Genomic DNA, 17,156 nt, shown 5'->3' with positions numbered 1-17,156 from the left:
AAGCTCAATGATGGAAGATAGAATGTTATGTGTGGAGAACAGAGAGAAGGCCAGTTTGGTTAGATTGTATCATGCAGGAAGACGTGTAATATCCAATGAAGCTAGAAAGATAAGTTAGTCATAGATTATGTAAGTTTTTAAAAGCTAAACAAAGGAGTTCGTATTTTATTCTAGAGGCAAAAAGAAACCATCAAAGTAGGTAGAATAGGGGAATCACAAGATCAAATCCTGATTTAAAGAAAATTTATTTGGCAGCAGTATGTAGGATGGAATGGAGTGGTAAGAGACTTTAATCATGATGACCAACTAGGAGATTATTGCAGTAATCTAGGTGAGAAGTGATGGTGGACTGAACTAAGGTGGTTACTGTGCGAAGGAGAGGAGAGGTCAGATTGAGAGATGGTATCAAGGTAGAAACAGTAAGATTTATCAACTGATTGAATATATGGGGCAAGGGAAAGTGAGAAATCTAGGATAGTGCTGAAGTTATAAACCTAGAAGACTGGAAAGATAATGGCGTCTTAAACAGAAATAAGGATGTTTGGTAGAGGGGAAGGTTTGAGGTTAAAAAGAGTGATTTTAGTTTTGGACATATTAGGTTGAAGATGTCTCTGGGACATCTGGTTTGAAATGCCCATTAGCAATTGGTGATGTGGAGAGGAGAGACTGTGACTGAATAGATATATGCATCTGGGGGTCATCTGCATAAAGAGTTTAGTCAGAGCTATGCAGGTTGATGAGTTCACTGAGAAAGTATAGAGGGAGAAGAAAAGAGGTCATAGGATAGAAACCCTCTACTAGGAGGTGTGAGATGGATGATGAGCTGACAAAGGAGCCAGAAAGAACAACGAGACAAGCTAGTATGCAAACTAAGAGAATAGGGTCAGAAAGCCCCAATGGGAAGAGAGCGTCCAGGAGGAGATGATCAGTGGTATCAAAACACAGCAGCTATATTAAGGAGGATTAGGACTGAGAAAATGCCACCCAATTTGGCAATTAAAAGACCACTAGCAATTTTAGAGAAAGCCATTGCAGTTACGGGATGAGGTCAGAAGCCAGTTTGCAAAGGGTTGAAGAATGAGAGCAAAAGAAGTAGAGGCAGTGAATATAAAACACTTTTTCAAGGAGCCTAGCTGAGAAAGGGAAAAGAGATACAGGATAACTTACGGAGATGGCCGTGTCTGGAGAGGGTTTTTAAGGATGGGCGAGACTTAGGCAGAATGGAAGGAATCTGAAGGTAGAGGGAAAATGGTAGTTGAAAGCATTAAAAAAGGGGTAGGACATTTGCTTATAGACAAGAGACCTGGATAACTGACAACAGAGAGGAGGCAAAGCTGCTCAATTCTGATTTTGCTTCTGTTTTCTCAAACTAGGAGAATGACCTTTCTGCTAGAAATTAAAGAATAAAAAGGCAAATAAGGAATTGATGCCTGAGATGACTAAGAAGGTAAGGTTTCATAAGTTACCCTTTAAAAATTCAAGTCACCTGACCTAATCTATGCTACGTCTGTGGGTAATACCAGTGATGATGATGATAATGATAATGGCTAGTATTTATATAATACTTACCATGTGCCAGACACTGTGCTAAAATGTTTTTGTTTTATCCTTACAACAACCCTCAGAGGTAGATGTTGTTATTTAATATCAGCACTTTATAGTTGAGGAGGCAAACTGAGGCAAACTGAGACTAAGTAACTTGCCCAAAGTAATACATCTAGTAAGCGTTTGAGACTAGATATGAACCAAAAGTTTCCTGACTCCAGGCTCAGTGCTCTATCCACTGTGCCAGAGGGCAGATGTAGAAATGAGGAAATGAGGTTAATCTAGCATAACCTGTTTTTGATGAAGGCTTACTGACTCTTTATAATCACTGCTTCCTTTTCTAGATATTCAACACCCTTTCTTTAATGATCTGTTCCCAAATTTTCCTAAGAACTAAAATCAAAAGTGTAATTGTTGAATCACTATCAGTAATGACTGGAGAGATCACGGAAAATGGGGAAAGATTGAAGAAAGGCAAATATTTTGATTTTCAAAAAAAAGTAAAGGAAAATTGGAGCACTTATCCTTCCTTTTTCATTTTCCATGATCCTTCAAATATTACTGACAGTGGCTAATCAATCACACATTTAATTCCTGGGAAAATCTGGCAACAGATCATTAAAGAAATGGCTGTTGAACATCTGGAAAAGGAAGCAGTGATTATAAAGCGTCAGTAAGCCTTTGTCAAAAACAGGTTATGCCAGACTAACTCCATTTCCTTTTTTGACAAGGCTAATAAACTGGTATATGAGTAAATGACTGTAGATATAGCTTACCTAGATTTTAGTAAAGTTTTTAAAATATCTCATACTATTCTTTTGTTGAATATGGAGGGAAATGGACTACATGATAACTCAAACGATTCACAACTGGTTGGATGATTGGACTTGGAGAATACTTGTTAATAGTTGAATATCAGTGTATCAAGAAGCATCCAGTAATCTATACTTGGCCTTGTGTTATTTAATATTTTCATTACTGATTTAGACAAGGGAATATATGACATAGTCATCGAGTTTGCAGATAATCACAAAGCTGGGGTTGATAACACATTGGAATACTGAGTCAATCTAGAGTATTGGTTCAAACATAACAAGATGAAGTTTGTTATGGATAATTGAGATACTTCATCAAATGCTTTAAGTCTAGTCAGTTTGGTTATTGTTCTTTGTTCTTAAAAAGGACCAAAATAACATCACTATGTTAGAGTGAAATTACATTGTGTCTGACAGTGGTTGATTAGACCAGTATGAGCTCAGATGCTCTACACACAGGTCCGGCACAAATAGACCATGTGAACATTTGAGGTGGATTCTCTAAAGTTATGTGTCTTATGTATCTTCTGAGCTACTTCAATTCTGTTTTGCTCATAAAGCACAGCACCTTCTTTTATGAGAATATGCCGTGCTGAGCATTCCTGGGCCAGTGTTTCCCATGTCAAACAATCAATTCCAAAGTTCTTCAGAGAGGCCTTGAGAGTGTGCTTGGATAGCTTCTTCTGACCACCATATAGTGCTTGCCTTTTGTGAGATCTCCATAAAATAATCTTTTAGGCAAATGTTTGTTTGGTATTTGAACAACACGGACGTCCCATCAGAGTTGCACTTTCTGCAGTAGAGTTTGAATGCTTATCAGTTTAGTTAGAGAAATAACCTCAGTGTCCAGTACTTTATCCTGCCAAATGATCTTCAGAATTTTCCTAAGACAATTCAAATAGAAGCTATTCAGTTTCCTGGCAGGGAACTGGTATACTTTCCAGGCATACAACAGTGAGGTCAGTACAACAGCTCTGTAGACCCTCAGTTTGGTAGTCAGTCTAATACCTCTTTGCTCCCATACTTTCCTTCTGAGCCTCCTAAACACTGAGCTATCTCTGCTAATGCTTGTGTCAATCTAATTATCATTCTGTATAACCCTGAAAATTATACTGCCAAGAAAAGTGAACTTATCCATGGTATGCAAAACTTCTCCATTTGCTACTGCCAATTTAAATTACTTGGAAAGTACCATTTTATCTACCAGTGTTAAAAGTACTGTTAATAAAGCAAATAAGGATAGTTTGGAAAGAAATGTTCTTGATAGATACAATTTTGGTTCTTTATGATCACCTCCTTTCTTTTTTAGATTTTAACTAACTACATTTTTACTAATATGTTCCAGAAGTTAGCCAGGAGTCAAAGTTAACCTCATGGGACTGTAATATGCAAACTCTTCTCCTCCCACCCAGTCCCCCTCTCCTTTTTGTGAAAACTGGAATATTTGCCCTTCTTCAACCCTCATTTTCCATGATCTTTCAAATATCAACAATCATATCAGTCAGTACTTTTAATACATAAACATGTCCAGAAGACTTGAGTTTTTCAAGAGTTTCTAGGTATTTATCACCATCTCCCTTCTTTTCTTGGGCATCAGTTCTCTGTTAGCCATTTTTGTTTTTTCCTTTCCAGTGGAAAGGTCATTTTCTTTATCTGAGATAACAGAAACAAAATCAGAATTGAGCTGCTCTACCTTCTCACTGTTGTCCATTATCAGGGTCTCATTTATCCACAAGCAAAAGTCTTATTCATTTTTGATCCTCTTTTTTTATACCAATGATGCTAACAATAACAATAAAAAACAAAATCCATTTCTTATCCTTAGTTTTCCTTCCCAGTCTCAGTACATTCTGAACTTTAGTACTTTTCACACTATTGTATATCCAGCCTTCATTTTCCATACATATCTTTTAAAAATATTTAATTCATTTCATTAAATATTTCCCAATTACATGTAAACCTTTTCTAAACAATCATTTTAAAAAATTTTGAGTTCCAAATTCTCTCCCTCTTTTGTGCTCCTCCCCTCTCCTTGAGAAGGCAGCAATTTGATATCAATTATACATGTTATTATACATATAGAAGAGCTATGTAATACAGTGGATAGAATACCAGACCTGGAGTTATAAAGCCTCTACTTCCTGAGTTCAAATCTGGCCTCAGACACATACTTGCTATGTAACCCTGAGCAAGTCACTTAGCCCTGCTTGCCTCAGTTTCCTTATCTGTAAAATGAGCAGGAAAAGGAAATTGAAAACCATTACAGTATCTTTGCCAAGAAAACCCTCATGAAGAACTGGACATAACCGATAAACAACTGAACAAAGTACATGTGAAGTCAGGCATTTCCATATTATATATATATATATATATATATATAAAACATTTCCATATTAGTCATGTTGCTAAAGAAAATACAGACAAAAAATAAAACAAGAAAAATAAAGTAAGTTTTTAAAGTGAGCTTCAATCTACATTCAAAGTTTATCCATTCTCTCTCCAGATATGTATAGCATATTTCATCATGGGTCCTTTGGAATTGTCTTGGATCATTGAGTTGCTGAAAATAGCCTAGTCATTCACAGTTGAATATCCTTACAATATTGCTATTACTGTGTAAAATGTTCTCCTGGTTGTGTTCACTTTACTTTGCATGAGTTCATTTAAAAAAGTCTTCTCAAGTTTTTCTGAAACCATACTACTTGTCATTCTTATAGCACAATAGTATTCATCACAATCATACACCACAACTTGTTCAGCCATTTCTCCAATTGTTGGGCACTGCTTCAATTTCTAATTCTTTGCCACCACAAAAAGAGCAGCTAGAAATATTTTTGTACAAATAAGTCTTTTTTTATAATCTCTTCCAGATATTGACCTAGCAATGGTGTTGGTGGGTGAAAGGGTATGCATATTTTTACAGCTCTTTGGATGTAGTTCCAAACTGCTCTCCAGAATGTTTACAGTTCTACCAACAGTAAATTAATGTCCCAGTTTTCCCACATCTCCTCCAGCATTTCTCATTTCCCTTTCTGTCATGTTAGTCAATTTGATAGGTGTGAGGTGATATCTCAGAACTGTTTTAATTTGCATTTTTCTAATCAGTAGTGATTTAGAGCATGTTTCCATGTGACTTTGATAGCACTGATTTCTTTTTTCTGAAAACTGTTTGTTCAAGCCTTTGACCATTTATCAGCTGAGAAATGACTCATTTTTATAAATTTGACTCAGCTTCCTGTATATTTGAGAAATATCTTCATCGAAAAAACTAGCTCCCCCTGCCTCATTTCCTATTTTCCTTCTAATTTTGACTGCATTAGCTTTGTTTGTGCAAAAGTTTTTTAATTTCATGTAATCAAAATTATCTGTTTTACTTCCCATGATTCTCTCTACTTCTTGTTTGGACATAAGTTCTTTTCTGTACATATCTTCATAAAAAAAAGTAGAAATTGGTTGCTTAGTTTTCTTTGTATCCATATTGGTTTCTTGAGATAACTATTGTTTTTCTTCATCATTAGAGTTGCTTCTCTTTGGGTCTTCTCAATTTATTTTTTTAGCATCTTCTGTCCCTCCTGGACTAATATTGAAGCCTTATAGAATTATGGAATTTTAGTCCACAGGCCTGTGGAGGTAAACAGAGAAAGACTTTCTATTCTTTTCTCTTTTGATATTTGCAACTCCATTTTACAGTACATTGGATGAGACACATTCACTTCCTTATATCTATATCTATGTGTAGATATAGATATTTCACCCCTGAATCAATCTCCTTGCAAGGCTCAGGTTACCATTACAAGACTATAATTTGAAAAAAAAAAAAAGTGAACATTTGGCTCTTCCTAAAAATCCACAGTATTGAGCTAAGACTTTCATAATAGTTTCTTATCATCACTAGTGTCCTTTTCTCACAGTAACAACTAGGCTATAAGATATAGCAAACCCTTATCTAAGAACTTCATATTCTGTTTGGGACATTTTTCTTTTGTATGTGGCAACAGTTTGTAATCCTACGTAACTGCCCTTGATATTTACTTCATGTGTCCTTTTATTGTAGTTGGAGATTATTTCAGGGAAAGCCTACTTGGTTCACATAGGTTTTCTCTGTGAGTTAACTGGTGGTTTGTAATGTGAATCAAACTTTTTATCCTAACTCTATATTCTAAACTTTGAGCTGTGGGCAGCTAGGTGGTGTGGTGGATAGACTGTTGGATCTGGAGTCAGGAAGGCTCTTCTTTGTGACTTCAAATCTAGCCTCAGACACTTACTAGCTGTTTGACCATTGGCAAGTCACTTAACCTTGTATGCCTCAGTTTTCTCATTTGTAAGATGAGCTGGAGAAGGCAATGGCAAACCACTCAAGTATGTTTGCCAAGAAAATCTCAAATGGGGTCATGAAGAGTAGGTCATGACTGAACAACAACATTCTTTGCTGTCCCAAGTCTAGGGTGCCTGTTAAACTATGGCATAGTTAAACCATAGCTTTCCTATCCTTAATCATAAATTCTAGGATGAAGTGGTCACTTCCCCTAAATTTCTCATCATTTCAGCTTCAGTAAACAGTTCTTCCCTGTTAATGAGGATCCAATCCAGAATGGAATTTCCTCCATCTTTTGAGGTATAAGGACAACCTGGGATGTGATAAGTGCCAAAACAAAGTAATAATAGCTGACATAAAATAATGGCAGATTTGCAAAGTGCTTCATTTAGGTGATGCTCACAGCAATGTTGTTATCACAGATTCATAGGATTCCAAAATTTGAAGGTAACTGTAATATCAAGTAGGATATGAAAGTGTGTAAAAGATGTTCAAAGTGCTCTAAGAATTCAAAAGAGGGAAGAATTATTGATTAGCAAGTACACTTCAAGGAAAGCTTCCTGGAATAGGTAGCATTTGAGCTGGATCTTGATGCATGGGAGAGACTTAAACTTACAGAGATATAGGGAATAACATGAACAAGTAGCATAGAGGTAAAAAGGTACTAGATATCTTTGGGAATAGTTGAATTAATTGTAGCACAGGGCGCAAGGAAAGGAAGTAATGTGGGAAAAGATTGTAAACACAAATTGTATTTAGAAGTTACAAGACTTGAAATGTCAAATAAAAAGCTTGGAGTCTACTTGGCAGGAATTAAGTAGCCATGGATGATTTTGAGCAGGAAAATCACATGATTATGAGAGAGATCAGGACTGGAGGTATATATTTAGTGATTCCAAAAATGACTACAAAATCATCTGCAAGAGAAGAGATAGTTGAATCCATAGACTGGCCAATCTCCCATTCTCCGTGCAGGTGTGAAGAACTTGGATACAATGCTGCAGAAGGATCTATAGGGGCAGTTCTCACTTCCCTGCTCAATCCAATATCAAGCCTCTTCCCTAGATATATTTTATTTACTTCATTAGTTGGAATGCCATCTATTCTTCCAAAATCTACCCCTGCTCTCAACAGAGCAGTAAACAATTCCTTTCTTGTCAGTCTATTCTGACTTTGAATCTGCTGTCTATTAACTTTTCTCTCTCTCAAGGAAATATATCTTTTTTTTTACTGATTCTCACCATTCAAAATACTAACAATTCTCTCATATTTTGGGTGAACCAACTCAAAATATCTGAGACCTCCTGCTGAGTAAAATCCTCAATTACCTCCCCAAACACTGTGTGGCCCTCTTGATTCTCCTGTTGTGCCTGAGAAGCTGCCCATGCATACTTTCTCTTGTTACTTTTTTACTTCTTTTTGTGAGTTAAACTAACAACACCTTTTCCTTCTACCATCTGAGAACCTCCAGCTTGCTTTTCTAAAGGAGAGTTTGAATGCTGCAGCATGAAAAGACTCTCATGCAAACCAACCAACTCCCTTTCCATCTGTGCCATTTCCCTCAGCAGCTTGTCTTTGCTTTTACATATAATTTGGTAGCTTGTTAGCAAGACCCAGCCTCTCCTACACACCTCTGCCAGTTCTTTCCCCTGTTTTATTGGTATTTCCTGAAAACATCTTTTTAAGTCTTTGGGTTCTCCCTTCTGTAGCATTGGTTCCCAGTTTTCACAGAGCCTTGTGCCTTTAGCCCATTCTCTTACTGGGGAGGAACAAGGCAAATCCTCCCACTCTGGGACATCCATTTCTTCCTCCAAAGCCTTCCTACCTCCAAATAGAGGTCTGATATTTTGTGATTCTTGTCACCATTTGTAGTGCCAATGCAATATTCACAGTGCCTATGGGCAGCCATGAATATCCTGACGCAATTCTGAATCAAGAAAATCAATGGATGCTTCACATGGAAGACAGAACCAAAACATTTATTCCGACATCAAAAAGTCAAATCCATCATAGTAACAAAAATATATACACAATAACAATGCAGAGGGCAACACCATCCCCAAACCTTCCCTTGTTAGGCTTTCCACAAACCAGGTCCCTTAAACAAATCATAAACAAGCTCTCTCACTCACGCTAGTCAGTTGCCTTCTTGCCTGCATCCTTCCCCGCTCTGATTAGACTCTGACCAATTTCCTCTCAGCTCAGTTTTACCTCCACCTCTTTCTGCTCCACCCATTCAGCAAACTCATCCCACCACAGCCTTCATGTGACTCAAACTTCTACGTGACCTAGAAAGGTCACATGGACCTGTTAATGAATGAGAAAAATCTTCCCATTAAGAAGCAAAAATACATTAACAATAAGCAAAAATACATTATCAATATACCCTGATAAATGAAAATCAGTACTGATTGGTGAGAAATTAATGAGGGGGTAGACTTTCAAATGAGAAGATGGGCTGAAAGTCTTCAGCTCCTCATGCTGAGAACTGGCATGATCATGAGATTCAGCTGCCTCTAGCAATCTGGACAAAGAAATCCATCTCTACCTAGACCACTGCAGTAGGTTTTCTCCTTCATAAACTGGGATACCCTGAACCTCAGTCAGGTGTGGGGGTACAATAGTATAGACAATGCTTTAGGGCTAGAATGTACCTATATTAAATTCTGTTTACACTCTAAATAGAAGTAAGGTCTTCTAGTTGGCTGAGGTCCTGCCCAAGATCAAGGAGCATATTCCCAGAACTTTTGGCAATCTTATGTATCAGCTATGCTCTTCAGAGACTGACTGACTTATAGGAGCTAGACCCTGAATGAGGGAATAGAGAGAAAAAGCCTAGATCCTAATTAATAATGGGCTATTAATATAATAGAAAATAGTATCTGTCACTACCCTGGTTATTCTCCTGCAGGTTTCTAACAAGACTAGAAACTATGTCTGAAACCAATTCTCCTAAGAATTGTTACTCTTAAGGTCCCAGTCATTCAATTGCTGCTTGCTTCTGAACTTGCTCCTTACTTACTACATATCCTAGGGTCATCAATAGCTCCTGGTCCTACACCGTGTAACAGCAAAGACCCTGGCATACACAGGAGGGCCTGTTGTACAGTTTCTTAGACCTGCTTTTCTAAAAGGAAAGCAACTTTTGAGGAGTCAACAATCTACTTTAGTCAAGCACATATATCATTTACTTAATGCAGGGGAAAAGTTAGGACCCAGAATTTCAGAGAAAATACAGAGAAATAAAGAACAATAGACAGGGCTTCCAACAGTCTGACCATAAGCAATATATACATCAGAGATCAACAGACACATCCAACTGTCTGACCATTACATACATACATAAGTACAAGATAGAGAAGCACCAATATCTGGGTTTTCAGAGGCAGGGGCCCCTTAGCAGCTACCTAGTGTCTCATCTGGTCAAATACTTCCAGTGAGTAAGCCTCAAAGTAAAACCTGCACTTTTCAGAGCAGGAGGGCACAAGTCTCTGACCTAGTGCCTCAGTAGAAATTAATAAAGGGTATTGAGGCCTATTAATGGGCAGGGAAGATCTTTAACTCTTTTCCCCCATCCACCATTAACTTTGCATTAACATTACAGACTACCACCTGTAGGTACAAGTGCACCCCTCAGTCCACCTTATATCTGTGACTTAACACTGGACAGTGAATGGAAGAGATGATATTTGTTAGCTGTTCTAGCTCTCTGTACAAGGTCAAGTCCTATGCTAGGTTTAGGACATCTTCTTACCTTCTTGCACAGTTGTGGCTAGATTCAATCCTCAGTGTCTATAGACTTAGAGTGTCTACTTATACAGACCTGGGCTGGAAAAATGACTCACTGGACTTTTTTCTTGGCTTTCCTGGTCAAAATATAGTGTGATACTTTTTATAGATCTTCCTGGAGAAGATGCTAAGGAGACCTTAGCTCTACTGCTTCCTCCTATTCTACCATCTTAGCTGGTCTCTGTCACTTCCATCATCTGCCTTCTTCAATCCTATATAGCTACTGCTGCTAAATAGAGTTAAAAAAAATCATGAAACTCTGCCAGCTGGGTCCACTATAAATTATAAATAACAATTGAGCCTCACAGCAATAAGGCAATGCCTTTTTCTAACCTCCCTATTTGCTATCCAACTCACTGCAGCTACTATTCCAAACGTTTTCATCCCTCTTCACACTGCCCACCATAATTCTTCCCCCTACTCTCTCAGCTGAGCACATCAACCCATATTTTATCTGAAAAATTGAGGACATACACAGAGTTCCCTCTTCTCCCCTCCTCCTCATCTCAAATCACTCAAATATCTCCCTCCACTATCTCCTCCTTCATTTTTGTCTTAGATGAAAAGATGGCCCTTCTCCTTGCCAAGTCAAACTCTACATTCACCCTCTATCTCATCCTCTTCTGTTTTCCCCAGGTTATCCCTGCACCTCTCCCCTCCCCCCACAATCGTTGCCACTGTTGCTAATTTTTAGTCTCTATATTTTCTTTCTGTACTGCCTCCAAACATACCCATGCCCTCCTCAACCTTAAAAAACAAAAGAAAACCCTTCATTTGACCCACCTAACTTTATTAACCATCTTCCCATTTCTCTCCATCCTTTTCTGGCAAAATTTGAGACAGCCAATCTATACTAGGCAGTCACTAGTTGGTCAATATACATCTCTTAAGTGCCTTCTATGTCCCAGACAATTGCTAAGCTCTAGGGATACAAATTCCAAAAGAAGAGTGATAGTTTCTGCCCTCAAATTGCTTACAATCTAATGGGAGAAGGAAGACAATACACAAAAGGAGGCTGAAAAGAGGACAGGAACACTGTTGATGGGATTGTGAAATGATGTAACCATTCTGGAAAGCATTTCAGAACTATATTCCAGAAGACACTTAGGTATGCTTACCTATCAATACTGCTACTAGGCATGAACTTTTTTCTTTTTCTTATTAAAATTTTATTTATTTATTTTTAGTTTACAACATTCAGTTCCACAAGCTTTTGAGTTCCAAATTTTCTCCCCCTCTTTCCTGTCCTCCCTCCCCCAAATGGGCCTGCAATCTGATATAGGCTCTACATATTCCTCCACATTAAACATACTTTCACATTAGTCATGTTGTAAAAAAGAATTATAACCAAAAGAATGAAACATGAGAAAGAAGGAACAAAATAAAATAAACAAAAAGAGAGAGCAAATTGTATATTTTGATCTCCATTCAGACTCTAATTCTTTCTCTGGATGTGGAGAGCATTTTCCATCATGAGCCTTTTGGAGTTGTCTTAGGACCTTGCATTGCTGAGAAGAGCCAGGTCTATCAAAGTTAGTCATAGGCATAAACTTTGAAGAGATCAAAGAAATATTGGAAAGGATCTCTATATCCAAAATATGTATAGCAGTATTTTTGTATAAGCAAAGAACTGAAAGCACAATGGATACCCATTTTTGTGCCATAAGAAATGATGAAAGAGATGGATATGAAAGGTCTTGTATGCATTGATACAGAATAAAGAGAGTAGAACTAGGAGACCAATTTATACAATGATTACAACACTGCCAAAGAAAATAATTGTCAACAGTTTGTGAACTGTGATAGATGCAATGACCTGTTCAATGACTGATGTTTCCCTCCCCTTGGCAGAGAGAGAGTCAATGGTATAGAATGAGATAAATGTCTTCAGAGATAGCAAATTTGTGGATTAGTTTTGCTCGACTGTACTCATTTATTGTAAGTGAAGGCTTATTTTTGGTGCATATTTGGGGGTATATTTATGGGGTGAAATGGGGAAATCAATGTTAATTGTATGAAAGGGAAATGAAAATGCCAACGAAACATTTAAAAATAGAGAAAACAACAACAAAAAAGAAAAGCAGCATAGCACAAGGTTTAGAATGTAAAACAATCATATCATCATTGGAAATAGATATATTTTATATTTAAAAGTTGTATGGAAGAGATTTACTATGTCATATGAAATCATATATTTCTGTTCTTTATATATAGGAATCTTTATGTTTATGGATTTTTGTCAAATTTATAATAAAAATGAAAAAAACCCCAAAATTGTTGAATTCTATCAATTTGCCATGTCTTAACTGATGTTACTTAAAAAATTGATTTTGCATTTTTGCAATTTTGTCTATATTCCTTTTCATAGTGTTACATGTATTAGACACACTGGATATGTGGCCACCTTAATTGCCAGTCATTTGAGAAAGGAAGAACTGGACAGTGGAGAGAATGTTAATTTCTGGTAACTTTTCTGCCATCTGGTGGTCAAAAATAATACTACATGTTTCCTCAGTTAAATATAAATGGATTATTGATTTAGAGCAGGAAAGGACCTTGAAAGTCCTCTAGTCTCATTCCCTTATTTTATAGACAAAGAATCTGAGACCTAGGGAAGTAACCTTACTTGCTCAAGGGCACAGTGGTAAGGAAGTGGCTCAGGTGGGATTCAAACTCAAAGTTGGATTCTATATCCAGCACTCCCTTCACTATAACGCACTACTGCATTGTCATGACAGCCTGTTCTTCTCTGGATTTAGCAGGTTGGCTGCATTAATTACAGAGTGTAACTTTTTGTATCATATTTTTCAGTTGTTGTCTTTTAGTCATTTTCAGTTATGTCTGACTCTTCATGACCCTATTTGGGGTTTTCTTGGCAAAGATATTTGAGTGGTTTACCGTTGTCTTCTCAAGCTCATTTTACAGATTAGGAAACTGAGGCAAACAGAGTTAAGTAATTTACCCAGGGTCACACAGCTAGTAAGTGTCTGAAGTCAGATTTGAATTTAGGAAGATGAGTCTTCCTGACTCCAGGCCTGGCACTCTATTCATTGTGCCATCTAGTTGGCCATACCACATTTGGTGTCATCAAAAAAGCAATAACACAAGCTTAAATAGGTGGAGAGGAAATAAGGGAAAAGTTTACAGATTGAGGATTAATTACCTTTTAAGAAGGTTGTATTGTTAATGTATTTTTGCTTAAGGGAAGATCTTTCCCATCCATTAATAGGCCCATGTGACCTGCATAAGTCACATGGAAGTCTGAGTCACATGGAGCCTGTGGTGGGAGTTTATAGAACAGGTGGAACAGGAAAAGGCAGAGCTAAAGCAAACTGAGAGGAAATTGGTCCTAATGTAGTCAGAGTTAGGAAGGACAGGCAATGAGGGCAGCTGGCTAGCGTGAGTGAAAGAGCTTATTTGTGATTTTGTTTAAGAGAGCCTGCTTGTGATTTGTTTAATGGATCTGGTTTGGGGAAAGGCTTGGGGATGGTGTTGTCCTCTGCCTTGTTATTGTGTATAGATTTTTGATACTATGATAGATTTGGCTTTCTGGTGTCTGAATAAAAATGTTTTGGTTCTGTCTTCCATGTGGAGAGTCTGTGGTATTTTGCAATTCAGAATTGTGCTGGGATATTCATGGCTGCCATAGACACTGTAAATATCGCATTGGTGCCACAAAGGTTAAGGTATAACTACATCAGTGTTGTAGCTTCTAATATACAAATGGGATATGATGAAGACATGACCAGTTTTCTTTTGCATATGAACCTGCAAAATGTGTTAGCCAAGGTATAAATTTTGTTCCTGGGATTGGTTAGAATAAAGAAAGAGTAGACCTGGCCAAATCTAAGACAGATGTCCACCTAATAAACTTCTGGAGGTAAACTCCCTAAAAGTTGTTCTTGCCACAATTAAAATATAAAGGGATGATTCAGAAACAGATTGCTATCATGCCTAGGAAGATATGTGGGGTGGGGTTGGCGATGGGGGTGTGAAAGACATGAGATTAGTTAGTTGCTCTGTAGCAATGGTAGTGGAGAGGAAGAAATGGGGGAAGTGGAAAAGTAACTATAATGGTAAGGAACATCAGAAGTGGTGAGAGTTATTAGGGTAGTAGAGGAAAGGCAGTCACTTAGAAGGGAAATTGCCTATATTTATATCTGGGTCAGCCATAATATGTAGCTGTTTGCACTCAGCAGAGAGAGCTAAGAGGCATAGTGGATACTGTTTTGGCTTTGAAGTCAGGAAGTCTGAATCCTGCCTTAGATACTTACTATAGGAATCTGGGAAGTCACTTGAACCCCAGGCTTCAGTTTTCCCTTACATTAAATGGAGATAATACCTACCTTCTGAGGATCAAATGAAATAAGATATATAAATTGCTATACAAATATGTTATTACTAGTAAAATCAACCATTTTCTGAGTGAAGTGACTTTATATTATAGCAATGGTATTCTTTGTATAATGCAACTTGAGATCCTTAGAGAAACATCTTTTATTTTGCTTTGGATAAGCCCAAACCCAAGGTATCACTCCAATTCCACACAAAATCAGTAGCAAGTTCTGGTAATTTCTAAATTTCACTTTCTAGTCCAATAGCTGTTTTATGGAACAACGTTAAAGGTCACTTCCTGGTTCTTTAGTTTTTCTTAGTAAAGCCAGAAAACAATAGTTGGTCTCAGTTCCGTAATTTGTAGAGCCTGTCTTTCCTTTTAATTTCTTGTCTAATGCCTCAAGATAAACCAGAATGTGAACCCTGTAGTTTCTACAATCTACTAGTATTAAAATGTATGCTTTTTTTTTTTAAAGGGTTCTTTTGGCTAACATTTTTTAGATTAACCTACCTCTTTATTGACAGCACTCTTCACATTCTGTCATTTGTTTGGTATAATGATAGCTGTATCTCAGTATAGAATTTATCCATCCTGAAGTATTAAGCATCTCAACTGTGGAGATACTAATAAATAAAACATAACTTGGGCCTTGCACTTTAGTAAGTTAAGGTGAAAAGTCAGCTTGCTAGACCTATGGTCAGTAGACTGGAAATACAGTGGCTTTGACATATCTTTTGATCTAAGCCTCAATTTCTTCATCTTTAGAAGAGTCCAATAAATCAAATGAAACTAAATTTGTAAAACACATTGCAAATCTTAAAGCACTATGTTAATGCTAGCTACTGCTGCTACTGTTACTTCTATTACTACCACCTTAATGATTTCACAAGGCTGTTGTTAGGAAAGCACAACATAAATTTGAGTTGCTTTTATCTTCTCCTTTTTGGAACCTGGGTTTATGTTTTAAAAGTTCTTATATAATAGTAAAATAAAATAAATCTGACCAACACCTCCTTTCTCTCCCTCTACCCTATCAAGGATGGAAATTTACATCCTTTAGGCGTACTATATTATTCATCATTACTATTCATATGAAAGAATGGGAAAATAAAGCTGTGTGCAAAACATTTAGCTAAGCAATGGTAATGCCCATAGAAAACCAGATACAATCTCTTATCTCAAGGAATTCCCATTTTAATAGAGGAGACAACATATAGGAGGTTTCAGCTGCATATCAGATGGAAAGGTTCTGTGGTTCTCAGGGTAGAGTGGCAAAGCATCATCTTTAATGCCATGTCTACTGCTAAAACTAGTTTCTCATGCTGAACCATTTGACAGTACCCAAGACTTTGGTGTTAAGAATTTCTTTTCTGGGCCTTCAGGAGGAGGTGCATGCATTAACTACAGGTTTCCAGGGTGCATTTCCAAAGGTGTTGCTTCCCAGACTGATGGCTATAGGGGGTGGGCTGGAAGCACTCTCTATGATCTGTGGGGCTCTAGGATTTCCAGGGCTCTTGGGCATACTTTCCTATCAGCAGTATCTGGTAAGTGGTTGGCAGTGGTGAGGAAGGAGGGCCGTTTCTCCACTGGGATTATTTCCCTCAGTGATGACTATGGAGACCAAACTGGAAGCAGAACTAGTGATCTGGGGACCACTAATACTTCCAGTGTTTTGGGTTAAGAGTCCTGGGATGTCTCTTTCAGGGTCTTGTTTTCACATTTGATTAGAAATGTCTCTGAGAAATTTTTTAAAATGAAGATCACCCTTTTAAAAATTCACTAAAGCTCTGTTATTAGTACTTCTTAACTAAGAAACTGAAAATTAACATTTCTTAACATAATAGGCAGCTGGCAGCACAGTGAGAGTGCTGGGTTTGGAGTCAGGAGAACCTGAGTTTAAATTCAGCTTACGGGCTATGGGACCCTGGACAAATCACTTAAACTCTATTTGCCTTATTCAACTGTAAAATGGTGATAATAACAGAACCTACCTTGAAGGGGGGTCATGAGGATCAAATGAGATATTGGTAAAATAACAGCACAGTACCTGACACATAACTCTATACAAACGCTCATTCTCTTCATGTCTTTCCGTGATTTACTTTTTTTCTCAATTTAAATTACTTAATATTGTTAAAAAGGCAATAGTAATAAGTTTTTTTTGGGGGGAAGGCTGTGTGTGTGTGTGTGTGTGTGTGTAGTACTGGATTTATGAATTTATTGGTATAACATAGGAAAACTTCTCTAAAGAAACTTTCTCTGCCAACATAGATCTGCATCTACATTTAAGATACAATGTTGATGCTCTATATAGTGTTGGCTATTGTTTGTCCCTCATTCTGGAAGAGGACCATAA

Source organism: Notamacropus eugenii, chromosome 3 (assembly GCF_028372415.1).
Source record: "Notamacropus eugenii isolate mMacEug1 chromosome 3, mMacEug1.pri_v2, whole genome shotgun sequence".
Classification (NCBI taxonomy): domain Eukaryota; kingdom Metazoa; phylum Chordata; class Mammalia; order Diprotodontia; family Macropodidae; genus Notamacropus; species Notamacropus eugenii.
Note: the sequence above shows the minus strand (reverse complement) of the source record.